At 39.9% G+C, this 10,895-nt stretch overlaps 1 protein-coding gene across 9 annotated transcripts in view; it reads right to left on the reverse strand.

The window, feature by feature from the left end:
- The window catches only part of ZNF280D (zinc finger protein 280D), a 127,602-nt gene extending 118,159 nt beyond the window's left edge, over nucleotides 1-9,443 (reverse strand). For 3 of the 9 annotated variants that reach the window (XR_011170254.1, XM_069098129.1, XM_069098128.1), the window contains exon 1: nucleotides 8,965-9,152. The gene's annotated coding sequence lies outside the window, so the exon portion shown is untranslated. Of the gene's footprint in view, nucleotides 1-8,019; nucleotides 8,180-8,964; nucleotides 9,157-9,286 lie in introns of those variants that run through there. The other 6 variants (XM_069098125.1, XM_069098121.1, XM_069098123.1 and 3 more) reach the window with 5 other exon arrangements.
- Nucleotides 9,444-10,895: the final 1,452 nt, after the last annotated feature.

Raw genomic sequence — 10,895 nt, forward strand, 5'->3', positions numbered from 1 at the left:
CTGGACCTGTTGAACAGGCACAGTTTCTCCCTCTATGAAACATCAAACCCAGTTTAGCAAGATAAATTTTAACTGTCTCTCTCTAACTCTAGTGTTCTTGGGATCCTCAAGATCTTTTGGTGACTGACCTGGTGGAAGGTTTTGGAGTTCTAACATTGCCATTCTAAGGGGAACTCAATGAGAACGAACAGGCCCAATTTCAATGTACTAACAATGTACCTAGTGGAATATTGGTAAACTATGCCAAGAATAAGTCATCTTGTATCTGTCAATCACATTTAACATAGCTGATGACACATTCTTCACTTTGGTAGAGAGGATGGAAAACTACAGATACATAAGATTCCATAGTACTTTGCCATATATCGTCGATTTGTCAGTGTCAGTTAGCCTTGCTTAATTCTAATTCTTTTAAAGTACAGCACATTGAGGGTGGAGAGTATATTGAAAAAATTACAATTATATAAAAACAAAATGATTATCAATAAAAATGTTTTAAAAGGTCTGACTAATGAGGACCAGCTCATTCCAACATCCCAACATATCTGACTACTATTCTATATCCTTGGTATTGGTGGTAAATTGAGAAGTTGGCCATTTTCTATTCAAAAAGGGTAATCAAAGGCCTCCTAAGATTCCTGAATAAACTCTGACCCAGCTTTGTATATTATAATATGCAAAAAAGTTACTAAGTTGTAGCTGACCAGTTCCAACAACCAGGGAGCTAGGAAGGTTACTCTGATTAGAATTCTAGGAAGGGATATTCCTTCCACTGATGCAGTGAAGAACATATTCATAAATTCTTATTCTGGTCAATCCTCAATATCCTCCTACAACCATGAAAAGAGAACTGAAACCAACATGCAGAATTAAGGCTTTCTTGCATGGTCCTTTTACATTTTGTGGGCAATAAGGCAATAGCTTGCCTACTTATCTTATTCCCCAATCTCCCCCTTAGCACTTACACAAGAAATCAATTCAATTTCAAGAAGATAATACTGTCATAATAAACCAAAAGCATAAATTTGAATTATCAACACTAAGTGATCTCACTAATTTCACAATTTTCCTTACTTTGCGCAGTCTTGCTTTTATTAATGAAGAATTTATTTCAATTATGCCCTTACTTCAAGGTTAGAAACTTTACCAACAACATATTCTAAGGAGCTATGATGATTAAGACTTTAGAACCTTAGAGATAACTAACTCAAACCCTTACTCCGAGCATCCTCTTGACAACATCCCTGACAGGTGATCCTCAATCAAACATGTTTGTATTCATTATAGGTTATGCAATTTTTTAGGTGCTGGGAATACAAAGAAAAAAATTAAATATACCCTGCCCTCAAAGGATTTACATTATGTTGAGAGAGACACCACGCACACATAGAAATGTTTACAAAATACATAAATCTAGACTTTCACTAAGATACCATACCATGTCTACATAGCTCTAAATGGTAGTTATTCCTTATTTGAGGAAAAATCTGCCTCTCTGTAACATCTACCTAATGGGTTCATGACATGAAAAATAAGAATTATGGCACAAAAGCATCATTTATAGTAATGATAAATGCGCAGAAAGCATTAGAGAATATATCTGATACTCTTGGTAGCAATGACTGCTTTCCCATCAATGATGTAAGAAAGAGTCAGAAAAATCTGAAGGTATAGAGTTAAGAATGAAATAATTAACGATACTGTCAAATGTTGCAGAGTTCAGGAAGTATGAAGAGTAAGAAAAGGTCATAAGACTTCTAATTGATAAACCACTGGTAACCTTGGAAAAAACTGGTTCAACTGAGTGGTTGGGTTATAAGGCAGTTAACTGAGTTAGGTGAGATTAGATGGAGAAAATGAATGTAAATAGTTTCCCCATGAGTTCTGCTGTGAAAAAGAAGAGATATAAGACAATATTTTGAGAGAATGATGAGATCAAGTGAAGAGTTTTTAAAAGAAAGATCTGAACATATTTGTGAATAGTAAGGAGGAGAAATTGAAAATTACGAAGAAAATCTTTCTCTGCATCAGTGTAGGGCCTATGGGTGTGAAGCACAGCACATCCTGTCAGACTCAAATGAGTGTTGTACTGAATAGTACTGCCATCCTCTTTCTTTTTCACTGTACTACACAAAAATAGTTCCCTGGTAATGGAGTGAGTTAGAATATATTTGGAAATGCTAATATAAATTATTTTATATAGCAATTAAATAATTTTTAAAATAGGGAAAGGGGATGATGTAAAGGGTAAGCTCCTGAAGGAGACCCAAGGGGATAGCATCAAGGGCACAAGAAAAGAAAGGGGTTGGCACTTGCAAAGAGAAACACAATCACTTTATCTTAGACTAGAGCAAAGGAGAAGGAAGGATTATGCTGAATCGATTTAGAGTGTAGAGATGCAGAAGAAATTTAAGGGCAGCTTTAATTTTCGCCCCTTTGCGCACAGAAGGGCTAGCCAGACAGGTAGTGTAGGTAGCTTTAAGAGTGAAGTCTGGAACAGATGCTGAGGAGACTAGAATAGTCAATAGGAAATAGTAAAAGGATTGGCAAGAACTGGTATGCAGTAACAAAGGCCCAAATGAGTTTACAAGTTTGCTATAAACTTGTATAACTTCTTCCATCGGCATTAAGCAGCATGTTTAAGAGCTGAAGACAGATGATAGAATAATCCAGGACTGGTGTTTGGACAAGATAGGACAAGAAGACAGGGGACTGAAGGGTAGAAGACTGTCAAGTTGAACTTAACTATCAGGTCAAGATTTTGAAGGATGGAAAGTGAAGTACAGTGATAGCTTGGGAAACTAGGGAGGAGCAGAGTGATTCGAAGTTTCAGTGAGGAAAGTAAATATGTTTAGGAGGCATTAGCCACAGGGAGTGATTGGAAGGACAGGAAGTTATGGTCAGATAGAAGAATAACAGTTATGGAGAGTGAAGGCTGCACACTTTCTGGATGATAACAAGATCAATAATATCACTATATTTGCATGGAGCTACAATAGGGTGAAATCATGGTAGGTGAGGATGTTAATGAATTGGAAATCAAGCATATTTAAAGGGACATCAACTTCTAAACTAAAGTCTCTCAAGTAAAAAGATAGGTGTTGGAGAAAAGACAAACTATGTGCTAGGTGCTAAACCCCTGAAAAAGAGTGACCTGGAGGCCAACAAATAGTAAACATCAGGATATAAACAGAATGAATAGGGTGAACAGCAATTGTTTTGAAAGCTGCACAGCTGGCAACAGTCACGTGCCTCCAGGTGAATAATCTAGGGCATAGGCCCAGGAAGACTTGCTCACTATGTACTTTCTTACTTCAGTAAAAGCAATCTCTTGATTCAAATACTATGCCTCCAAGCAGACCTTTTGCTTAAGATCAGATTGAACTCAGCCCAGAACAAATTGATTTAGCCCAACAGGATAGTACAGCTAACCAGTCCAGAAAAAGCAGCAACACAGATGGCTTTGGGTAGCAATTACAGGCATCAACTCTGATACCAATGCAAATTAAGCTTGTAACAAGGGCCTCAAGGATGAATGGGTAAGGGGGACGTGGGGCCAGAACCTACCTTTGGTGAGAATGGGGACCAAGAGGTAGGAATTACTCTGACTAGTGACTCTGACTACCCAAGTCATAGGAGGCCAGGGAATAAGGTTGGGGAGGGGGGAAGACTAGCAAGCAGCAAGTGATTTGAATACTGTACAACTGGCTACTTACTCACTCCAAGGTGAATGCTCTGGGGCCCTTCCCGCATGTGGATAGTGATCTGGAGGGCCAGTGTCTCCTTCTCCATAGAACCTAATGAGTTATCCAGAGGCACAGATTTGTCTGTGCAGGACAGATTTCACCAGTTATTAAAAAGGGAAAAACAAGATTACTATGCACCTTTTCTTTTTAAACCTCAGTAAAAATAACTACCTAATTCAAATACTTTGGCTCTAAGTGTTCCATTTCCACCAGATCATAAAGATTGGAAAGGAATGAAGCTCAAAAGAGATGTTGCTAAGTGACAGTGATAGGGGGACAGTTGGGAAGTGAGGAGCAAGAAGCATTCCTACTCCTCCTCATGGCCCAATGTGTTCAGGTAGCATGAGCAAAGGTACATCCAGTACTTTAAGGTGACCACAGATTTAGTGTTGTCTAGTGGGCAGACAGGTTTCTGTGATGAGCGAGACTGAAGCAACATGAAGAGATAAGGTCTAATTGATGGGCAGGCTTTTATCAACAGAACCAAACATTGCATTCAAATCAAATAGTCATAACTATATGACCTAGATAAAATCAAGTGTTTGAAGATGTATAATCACCAATTATAAGTACAAAGGAGAGTAAAGTGCAAGACATGCTAACAAAACAGGAAAAATCTTGTCAACAATTCATGTTTTGGATCCTAGATTCAAAGATATGTTAAGTGATAACACTGTATGGTTACAAAACAAGCAGCATTCACATGAATATATATTAGAAAGGCATTTTTTAAAAGTTGCAAAATCTATAAGATTTTAGGTGTTTGGTTCAGAAATGCAATTTGAGATGCTACTAATCATATGCCTCCTGCAATATACTGCTTTGATTTCCTGCACTTTGCTTAACATCAAAAAACTTGGCTTAGGTTTAGAAATGCTGACAAAGACAAAGCCTTAGAAGCAGCAAAAATTGCTAATGGTAATAACTGAGAAAGTGAAATTTAGGTTAATTTAATGTTGTAGGTTAAATTGTAGTCAATGAGTTTGGGGTTTTATTTCCCCTCTATTCCTTGGCTCCTTTTCTAAAAATGAAGGCTTTCTGGATCAACTTAACAAGTCCAGAAAATATCTTAACTTTTGATACAGTGGTGCCCTGTCAAGTTCTTGTCGGCAAAATGTAGAAAATGTTAGATTCATAGCACAATGCTTTGTACTCAGTAGCTACTTTAAAAATGCTTGATTATAACTAAATTCCAGTTTAGAGAAAAGGAAGAATTAAGGGAGAGAATGGGAAAAGGATATGATACCTCCTAATACTTTCTGTGATAGCAAAAAACTGGAAACAAAGCAGGTGTCCATCAATTGTGTAATCAATAAAGTATTACCAGTGTGAAGGATTCAAATGCCAGGACTTACAGGAAATAATACATAACAAAGTAAACAGAATTCATAAAATAGTATATACAATAATAGAATGTAAGTTCCTTAAGGTCAGAGATGGTTTTCCTTCAGTCTTCATAACCACTTTAGTACAGGGCTAAGCTTTATCATAAGCAATGAATGACAATAATGCAAACTGGAAATACAAAAAAATTAAACTGAATGGCAGTGTAATAATGAAGACCAAGCTTGACCCCAGAGAAGAACTGAGAAAAACATCTTTCCAATGTAGAGTGGGGCCTATGGGTACAGAATATTGCATACACTGTCATATTCCGTTGCTGTTTGTTGATTTGCTGACCTGCTTTTTTCCCCTTTAAAAAAATCTTTGTCAAAAAGGTTTGCCTTCCTGGGCAAAAGAAAGGAAAGGGATCTACTTGGAAATGAATTATGTAAAAACAAAAAGGATCAATAAAAATAAAAAATTTTAAAATAAAATACATGATACCATCTACCAATTTTTCCCTAACTGGGTTTAAAATATTTCTTTTCCATTACTATTTAGTTAAGAGGCTGGATGTTAATTGCTTCATTGTCAGGCCTAAAAGAATGGGATAGGATTTCTTAGGATATACCCCTTTAAATAAAATTTCCTTGTAACAAACGATTTGCTTTCTACTGATTTGATTATAGTAACATATTACCTCAATTACTACACTTTATTCTAAAATACTTGCAAAGCATTTACCGAAGGAGACTTAAAGAAGACCACGAGATTAAAAACAATATAATTACTGCTGACCTGGACAAAGTCCAATCTTTATAATTAGTCTCTTATTTTATTAGTCTCTTTTCCTCAAAGTTCTTTATAATAATTTTTCATGATACCCTCAATAAGTATAATTATTCTCATTTTCCACAAATAAAATTTATCTTAGAAAGGGAACCACTTACCCAAGGTCATACCTGAAAACAACAAGTACTAGCAAGATGCTATCTCATTTAAAAATCTCACATCAACTTTACTCCATTATAAAACTGGGATATACAAAACATACTTAGGCAAACAAGTACAAATTCTCTGTAAATTAAAAACAAAATTATTAGTTGTATACTAAAAGATTAAAAGATAAAATCTACAAATTCAATTAATACTTATGAAAGGATATCATGATGGGTGTTGGGGATACAGAGGAAAAAAAAGAAATAAGCCTGCCCTCATAAAGCCACAAGATGTAAATTCAAGCAAGGAGGTTCCACTGTCAGCCAAGAGAGTCAAGCATTATCCAAGGAATGTCCAGAAGTCAATAGGGAATCTATTCCTTTATTAGTAAAGAAATATTAAGTATGATTAATTATATTATGCTACGGCAGAAAAATGGACAGTTTTTTTTAAGGTTTCTTAAAGGTTGAAGTAGAAGATTTTTGCTTAACTTGTTAACCAAAAAACTGTAACATCCCTTCCCTAAGCATTCCAATTAACATAGGTTTTATCTTCAAAAGAATTGTTGGAGGTGAAGTACAGAGATAAACACAAGGAGAGAATATTTCTAGCAGAATATTCCAAAAATCTTGAGAAATAGTTTTTTGAGGATAACCTCTACTGATTGGAGATCTAGTGAGGATGGTATGATAAGAGAAAAAAAAAAACAATGAAAATTGGCTACAAGAGATGCTGTTTCAGGATATATGAATATAATTTCTGAGTAAGACAGCCTTGCAAACACACCTTGTAATAAAAGGACTGATTACCCAAATACAATGAGAAGAACCACTTCTTGAGAGAGCTACTTTATATAGAATCTAACATGTTTGAACATGCATTCTGTCTAAAAGAGATATGGTCTTCCTGAGTAATGATAAAAATAGTTGATTTCAATTAAAAACATAAAATCCCTTTAAATGCCCCTGTGAAATTACCAGAGGTTACAGAAAAAAAAAATAGTAATAGACCAAAGGGAATACATTCGTGATAACATTTCTGATGTCTAAAAAAAAAAAAACTGTTTTTCCCTTAAAATTAAACTTCTACTATCTATAGCCTTTTTAAATTTTTAAAATAGACTACATATGACTTTCAGGTTACACCTATGACCCTCAAATCTAGTCTCTTCACTGAACAATGTGTAACTAAAGAGATTCTGAGATGGGGGGAGGGATGATTTCCTCTTTTACAAAAGAAATCCTACAGTACTGAAATCTGATGGGGTGAGGGGGGAAGGTGAGAAGCTAGACTTAAAATGGACTAGAACTAAGGTGTACTTCCTTAGCCTAACACCCTTCCAAACTGGTCATAACTGACATCAGTAACCGATGGGAGTAATTTATAAGTGACACTGAAATAGTCCCCAGCAAAATTTCAAATAAAAATGTTTTGGTCTTGGTTGATCCTTCTAGTCTTTTTCACCCCTCTCCCCCATTTCCTCTAAATCTTTCAAAACTCCAATTCTTAGAGAGTTCTAATCTCAGGTGGGTGGTACACATTTGATTATATCTTATTTAAGTAATTCATACTAAAGTGTGACAGACTGAAGTTTGCTTCCCACAGGCTATTTACTTTTAAAAGGTCAGCTAAAATACCCAAAAGAGAAATATTCAGATCTACTACCACCTCTGCACCCCCAACAAAATGCCATTCATTTGACCCCTCCTCAACCTGGTAAAACAAAGAGATGTTTCTTTGGGAGAAATCGTGGGTTGACACATAAAAGCCCCTACATATGACAACAGTAATTCTAATAAAACTTTCTTTAAACACTTCCATGGAGAAGTGGGGGTGGGGAAGGAAGGTGACAGGTACTAAAAAGCATCAGATTCTTAGGAGCTTACAGGCCCAAACTTAAAACTGAAAGCCCAATTTTAAAATTCCTATATTTTTTTAATGAGACCAACCTTGAGCTCTGCCTACACAAGGGCTAGGAAGGCTACTGCTACAACATTCTCTTCCCTCCTACCTTTTCTTAAAAGCATTAATCGACATAATTTGGGAGACACTCTTTCCATCTCTAGGGACTGGGAGGATGGTCTCAGAAGGAGGAGGTAGCGTCCTTCTCGCAGCTCACACTGCCAGAATACTGTGTGCCTAGCTCCACGTTTCTCAACAGGGTATTCTTCCTGAAGACAATAATGGGATGGAGAATGAATCCAACAGCAAGAGAGCCGTGAGAAGGGGAGGGGAGATCTCTTCCGTGGGCTTGGGAGGGCTGGGGAGCGTGTTTTCATTCGTGACATGGGAGGAGGGAAGGGATGGGGGAGGGCCGGGGTGTCTGGCAGACGAGGCGCCGCCGCCGCCGCCGTCGCAGCCGCTGCTGCAGTCTAGCTTCTGGTCCTCCTTTCTCTTCTCATTAGAGACAGGTGGTGGTGGCAGAGGTGGCGGCGGCGGCCGAGGGAAAAGGGGAGGGGAATTTCCCTACACCGCCACCATCCGTACAAAAAGCGTAGGGAGCTCCCCCAGGAGAGAGAGCGAGCGGAGCGCGCGAGCAAAGCCTCCCTCTTAGCCCAGGGGACGGACCCACCCGCACGCGCGCTGGCGAAGTGAAGGCGGAGGAGGCGGAGGCGCCGCGGCGCCTCCATCATCACCGTCTCCGCAGCAGGCCTGCGCGGGCCCCACAGGCCTCTCCGAGCCTCAGCGAGTCCGCTGCGCAGCGGCGGAGATCCCACCCCCGCGCCGCTCCGACCCAAGATGGCGGCCGGCGGCCACCGCCGCGCCGCGCCACCCCACCTTCCTCCCTTCCCCTCCCCTCCCCCCCCCCGGGGGGGGCCCCGCGCCCCCCGCCGGCCCCCCCCCCGGGCCCCCCGCCCCCCCCCCCCCCCCCCCCCTCCGAAACCAGGCGGCTCGGGGGCGCGAGGCAGGAGGCCGCGTCGGCGGCACGGCTGAAGGGGAGAGAGGGGGCGCTTACCGTGTGTGGTGCGGGAGTGGCCTTACTGGGGCACTGAGGAGGAGGAGAAAGAGGAGGAGGAAAAGGAGGAGCAGGAAAACACCGCGGCAACTGGGACGACGGCGGCTCCCATAGCGGAGCAGGCGCCTAGGCTGCGGAGAGGGAGGAAGGGAGAGAAAAAGGGAGGGAGGCGGGGGGCTCGCGAACCCGCCGCGTTGCCTCATGGGTAGATTCCAGGTCAGCCCCAGCCAGCCTGGCTCCTTTCTTTCCTGTTAGGGGAGGGCGGAAGAGGGGAGGGAAAGGGGGAGTGGGGGAAGGGCGCCACAGCATGTGCCTTGCTCACCCCTGTTCGAGGCATCCGTTCCCCTGGGGCCACAGGGAGACCAAGCACTCTTCTTTGGGGGGGGTTCTAGAGCTCCTAGGTAAGATGGAGGCTTCCTCTGGTGGGTGCTTCCTTCAGGGTTGTGGGTTCATCCAACCCAGAATGAGGGCTGCTGGTGCAATCTCAAAACATAGAAACCTGGGTACTGGATCCTCCTTAGGAATGGATCTGGACAGGCCTGGGGAATGGAAAGATCAAGGCCATCGTGGAAAAGTCAAACCTGAAAGGAAAACAAAATCCTGGAGAAATGATAGCAGTGAGGGCAGCTAAAAATGAACAAATAAAAGACAAATTCAGAGTTTATCTTGAATCTGGAAAGATGGTGGTATGTTTTTTTTTTTTTAATGAAGGAAGAATGGAGTGGCCAACCAAGTCTTCCAAACTTTGCCACTTCCATGGAGCATAAATAAATCCCATTTCTTTAGAGAGAGGAATCTAAATACTTGAAGAGAGCATGCTTTGTTAAGCTATATAATCAAAAGAAAAACAGCAAGCTCTCAACTAATGTAGGCGAAAACACCTGCAAAAAATAAAAGGAATCAGACTCTCCTTCCAGATTTACAATCAATGGTACTGACTTACTGGATTTGAAATCAGGTTCTACTTAGCTTTCTTAGTTTTGTCACTTATTACCTGTGGGAATTTAGATTGTCATCTCACCTAGCCAGGCCTCAGCTTCTGTATTTCTATAAAAAGACTGGACTAAGTGATTTTTAACACCCATTCAGTTTAATTCAAAATTAAAGGTCTGTTGTAAATCAGGTGTTGTTGCATATCCTGTGAAGTTTTTCTAATCATCTTAAGGCTTAAAACTGACTTCTTTTATAGAACCCTAGAGGTAGAAGAAATCTCAGAGGACCTCTATCTGAAGCATGAATTGGTCCCCTCTAATCTAAGAGATATATCTGACAAGTAGAAGATAAGCTTTCTGAGGGCAGAGAATGTTTTGTTTTTGCCTTTGCATTTTTAGTGCCTAGCACTTGGCAACTTCAGGAATTTTGTCTGAGTTAATAAGTCTACTTGATAACCTCTAATAATATGGAATTCATATGTGACCTTGGGCGAATCACTTTAACCTCTGTTGTAGTTTGAACCAAAATCTGCTTATCTGCCACTCCTCTTTATTGATCTTAATTCTGCCCTTTAGAGCTAAGCAAAACAAGTCTAATCAATCTAATCAAGTCTTTCACATGACAGACCTCTAAATATTTGAAAACAAATATATTCCCCCTAAATTAATCCTTTCAGTTGATCTCATGGCATAGTTTGAGTTCTTTACCTGCTCTAATCTTCCTTATCTGTTTCAATATGTCATTGTCCTAAAGCATAATTCCCAAAACTGAACACAACTTTCCAGATATGATCTAACTAGAGTACAACTATAATCTCTTTGGTACTGGACCTCATACTTATATTAGGGAACCCTTAATTCCCATTAGTTTTTCTGGCTGCTACATCCCGCTTGGCTCTTATTTAAGTGCAAAAACCATATTTTTATATGAAATGCTATCTAGCTATTACCCTCCCCCATCCAGGATTAGTTTATGTTTTGACCCCAAATGGAGAATTT

Source organism: Petaurus breviceps, unplaced genomic scaffold (genome assembly GCF_028583685.1).
Source record: "Petaurus breviceps papuanus isolate PSGF00001 unplaced genomic scaffold, PetGlider_PUasm1.0 37, whole genome shotgun sequence".
NCBI classification, from domain to species: Eukaryota; Metazoa; Chordata; class Mammalia; order Diprotodontia; family Petauridae; genus Petaurus; species Petaurus breviceps.